The 4,815-nt window shown below is 32.1% G+C and overlaps 1 pseudogene; it reads right to left on the reverse strand.

Moving 5' to 3' along the window:
• Positions 1-650, reverse strand: part of LOC116853708 — a 4,513-nt pseudogene extending 3,863 nt beyond the window's left edge.
• Between the last annotated feature and the right edge of the window lie 4,165 nt (positions 651-4,815).

The raw sequence follows: 4,815 nt of genomic DNA on the forward strand, positions 1-4,815 counted from the left end.
ATGAACGTTCGAGCGAGCGAAACAGTCGTCGGGACACCGCGTATTGCTCACGTATAGACGAGACAGTGTGAGTCAAGCGTTTTCTTAGTGTGTGTCACACGTATTTTAGGACGGCATTTCTGTCCAGACGTCTTATAATGCTATTTCTCTCGTTCTTACGTTTGCGATAGAGGATGGAAGATCGCCGCGACTCCCACCACTATTCCCTCTCCAAGCGTCCGACGATCGTATACCGCTAGCTCCCTCCGCCACTCCGTGCTGCTCATGGCTCACCTACACGCAGCAGTGTATGAGTGACGCGTTATCGTGTGCGAGTCACACGGATATTCGGACAGCATTAACGCCGGTGCGTGTACCTAAATATTCTATTTCAGAGTGAATCCCAGTTGCGCACATTGACAAACGGACACATCCAATCATATGTCGTTGTTTATAGAGTCTCTAGAATATCTCTAGGCATACGGCGTTGTGGTTGGCTGTGTCCGTTTGTTAATGTGCGCATCTGGGACGCTCTCCATGTTCGGACATGGACAATTTTTACTTATCTGAATATCATGTTGTTATTTGTAATATCATACTCCAACGTTGTCCTCGTCATCGTCTACCTCGTCGTCCATCCATAAATTCCAGTTCGTTCTTCGCGTCAGCATCCCAAGCGAATTGCAAATAATTGTAAGGTGTAATTAAATATAACTATATATTATTGTGTGTGTGTCATTTCTGTCTTAATGTAATACAAAATGTATTTATCCTGCAGCGTACGTTGAATATCGTACAAGTATTCTTACATCGCTGGTATGTATGTATCTGTAAGTATTACAACGTATAGATTAATGAAATATGCAGTTTATGATATAATATATTTTACGTAAATAATAAATCTTATGACATCCCGTACTAGTAAAGAAAATGTATGTTGTACAGCTTACCTCTATTCCATATGAATTAAGGTTGCAACAATGTATTTTGATGATTCCACTTCGTCATCTCCAATACTGTCGCTATCGCCCAACAAAGTTTTTTCATAAAAAGGTATCTTATATCCTTTAGCATAAACTTCGTCCAGAGTAAAGCTAGCCACATACACTTTTCGTAATAGTAACCGTAAGACGTAACGTAAGAATTGATCAATTACGATCGAGTATTCATAAAAATGGCGACCTTACGATTCGACGATTCACAACATGATTGATAAATTCTTACGTTACGTCTTACGGTTATTATTACGGAAAGTGTGTGTGGCCAGCTTAATAATACGAATATCACTACTGGGGACCTATTATAAAACTGTTCGGAAAGGTTTCCGATCGGAATGATTCCGTTTTCCGACAATTATGATATTATGGACATTCGAATTATATCCGAAATGATCGGAAAGTTACCGACACCTTGCGAGCAAGCGGAAAGTCGATTCCGATCGGAATAAAGTTATAAGAACCAATAGACGATAAGCAATGAACACATTTACGTAAAGCGGTAGTAAATTTATAATATATATAATATTATAAAAATTATGTGAACTTCATAATTATTAACGTTTGTTCTTTTTATTAAATACTCCTCGGAATTAATTGTATCTTATTATATTGTGATGACAGTGTTACTGCAATTACCTTATTAAATTAAAAATTAATATAATGGTAAGTATTGAAAATATTTTTAATTTCATATATATTTATACAGTTTTTAAATAAGAATCATAATTTTTTAGTAAAATTACTTCTTAGTAGAGCAATCTAATGGGTCAAAATAATAAAAATCTTATTTCATTCTTGGATAAAAATGGCTTTTGTTTATACATTTTTTAGAAAAATATTTTATTCCAAAAAAGAAATTAGCATATAAAAAAATAATTTTTTGTGTATGTGTATGTTTTTTCTGTATGTGAATGTATCTTTATTATAAAAATAATTTTTTATATTTTTTTAATTTAGTATATCTATTTATATATTATATATTTTTTTGTTAATATTACAGATAGCATTATTGCGATGCGAGAGAGAAAGGCAACGCATTGCAGAAATCCGTGCAAGCAGAATTATGAGAAGAAGAATCAGAGACATGCTTGATATCCCTGAAAATGAATTTATAGGATTGTATCGATTATCTCGAAATATGGTGCGAGCTCTTATAGCAACATTAGAGCCACATCTTCCTTTACGGAGAAAAGCTATAGGAATTCCAAATGAGCTAAAAGTAGGTGAAATACTTACAACATTAAGTAATAGTTACATTAAGATAATTATCATTACAGTTTTATAATATACTGTATAATATTGAAAGGCACAAAAGGGATTTTAATTTTATTTTGCACAAGAAGTATAATATGTACATAGATAGGTATGTAAGTTCTAATATATATTTATATATAGTCAATGATATTATCTTTGTGTTTATAAGTCTTTATTTTATGAAATAAAATAAAAACTTAAAGATAATATTTTTCTAAAAATGACTGGATATATTCTTGTTCTATTTACAATTAGACTTTGTAATAAATACTAAGAGTCTATATTTGCTTGTAGTTGTAAATATTTTGATGAAATTGTTGTCAAAATTAAATTTTTAAAATAGTAGTGATATTAATTTATATCATTGATTATATTATGCTATTAATTTATAATCTCAGATGTACGCAATTTAAAATTTATCATTTTTTTATTTAGACATTAATTTGGACATATTATTTTACAGACAATTTAGAAATAATTTAGAGTTGAAATATAATTTTCATTTATTAATCTAGATATTATGTGCTCTGAATTTCTACGCTCAAGGAAGTTACCAGAAAGCTGTTGGTGTTGACAGTAGATTAAGCATAGCTCAAAGTACGGTAAGTGTAATTTTACAGCAAATAACACGTGCCATCAACCAGCATCTCTTAAGGCAACATATACATTTTCCGACAACACCACAGGAAGTACGAGACATTATACAAAGGTATAATAATACTATTACAAGTCTTATAACTTTATATTCATTTGAAACTATATACGCTAATAAACTTTGTTTAAAATGTATCACAAATTTTAGGAACAATATGCGAAAAAAAATACAGACATATTATTTTGTTAAAATATATCTTTATAAATTTATACTTTATTCATTGTCTTCGTTTAAGAATTCATATTCTTCGTAATCTTCTTCATTTTCTTCGTAGTTCTCTTTCTCCATAGTTGCATGTGATGTCTAGAAATAAAAAAACCGTTTTTTTTTTTTTAATTAGATTATGTATATCTATTCCAGAAATTATAATAAAAGTAGAATACCGGGTTTGATAGATTAGAAACTTTCTAAATAGGAAGTCTAAATAGGAACTTAGAAATACATTTTCTAGCACAAACATTTTTACAGATATGCGATGCGGATATGCATATCCTGAACATAGTGGCGAGGTATCCTGGCTCCACTCACGATTCCTTTGTATGGAGGAACTGCTATATTAGGCCTTTTATCCAAACGCAATATGCTAATGGCGATCATTATTGGATATTTGGTTTATTAATCTGCATTCGTTTTTATAGATGGTACAAATGTAGCTATCAAAGCACCATCTATACATGAAGGACTTTACGTTAATCGAAAAGGATATCATGCGCAACATGTACAAATTGTAAATATTTCTACTTAGCGCAATGTGTACAAAAATATTAATAATAAAAGAAACTTTAAGTCTAAATAGGAACTTAGAAATACATTTTCTAGCACAAACATTTTTACAGATATGCGATGCGGATATGCATATCCTGAACATAGTGGCGAGATATCCTGGCTCCACTCACGATTCCTTTGTATGGAGGAACTGTTATATTAGACATTTTATCCAAACGCAATATGCTAATGGCGATCATTATTGGATATTTGGTATTTATTAATCTGCATTACATTATTACCAAAATTGGTCGCTTAAAAATTATTTCATGCAAAATTGTACAATGTTTCAAAACTATGTATATAATTTTGTTATTTTCTTTTGTTTCATAAGATAAAGTTTAAGATTTATCAAAATAATAAATAATAAAAATAATCAAAATATATAAAACAAATATTTCTCTTTTTTAAGGTCATTCTGGGTATCCGTTAGAGCCGTGGCTTTTAACTCCATATCCCGAAGTGCAGCCTGGTACACGAGAGGAACGTTTCAATATAAGACATAGTACCGCACGAAGTGCAGTAGAGTGTTGTATTGATGTAATGAAAAAAAGATTTCGATGTCTCTTACGTTATCGTACGAATATATGCCAGAAAAAGCAGGTGAAATAATTAATGTCTGCGCAATGTTGCACAATATGTGCATACGAGCAAATATACCTGAGCCTCCTGAACCAGAGGAAGCTATCATGGTTTTAGAAAATGACGTTGATAATATCGAAATACAACCGTTACCAGAAGGTAGGGCTATATTTAACGAAGGACTGAGAACGCGCAATGAACTTGCAGCTCGATTGATATAAAATTCATTTGTATAGAGTACATGTTATTTGTATAATGTACATAATATTTGAAAAATACGTATTAGGTGGTAAACTTAGTTTCTGCGGTTTTTTCGTTTAAAAAACTCATTTCTTTTGACATCAAAAGCAAAAAATACATTAATCGAAGTATTTTCCCTCGCTAGCTATACATTTTTCCCATCTTTCGGGCAACGCGTAGATTCCGCGACGATAGAACGATTGGTCTTTTGATGCAATCCATTCGTCGATCCATTTTCGCACATCCTCGTAATTTCTGAAGTGTGTATCCACCAAGCCGTGCTGCATCGACCGGAACAAGTAATAGTCCGAAGGAGCTAAGTCTGGTGAATACGCTGGGTGC

Source organism: Odontomachus brunneus, unplaced genomic scaffold (assembly GCF_010583005.1).
Source record: "Odontomachus brunneus isolate Ranch 3 - 2012 unplaced genomic scaffold, Obru_v1 Obru_scaffold_474, whole genome shotgun sequence".
NCBI lineage: Eukaryota > Metazoa > Arthropoda > Insecta > Hymenoptera > Formicidae > Odontomachus > Odontomachus brunneus.